The sequence below is a fragment of the Arachis ipaensis genome, chromosome B09 (assembly GCF_000816755.2).
Source record: "Arachis ipaensis cultivar K30076 chromosome B09, Araip1.1, whole genome shotgun sequence".
In the NCBI taxonomy this organism is placed as follows: Eukaryota; Viridiplantae; Streptophyta; class Magnoliopsida; order Fabales; family Fabaceae; genus Arachis; species Arachis ipaensis.
Window position 1 is genome coordinate 130,930,636 of NC_029793.2, and position 359 is coordinate 130,930,994.

Consider the following 359-nt stretch of genomic DNA (forward strand, 5'->3'; position numbering starts at 1 on the left):
TTATTATTTATTTGCATCATTGATTCATGTAACCGCTATCATTTATAAACTTTGAACAAAAAAATATATTACCCTTTTTAGTACAAAACTTATAGTTATTTTAGTTGTTTTTTTTATAAAGTTTTCACTTTCATTAAGAATTTTACATAGACATAATTGTTTAAAATAGTCTAATTTATCCTATGTGAATTTACTACTACATGTTATTTTGTGGGTTAAAATAATAAATAACACTAATATATTTTATTGAGATTAAAATATTACTCAATTTAATCTATTTAAATTGATAAATATATATAAATATACATATTAAAATTTTAAAATATTATTTGAATATATGTACTAAAAATTTGAATGAG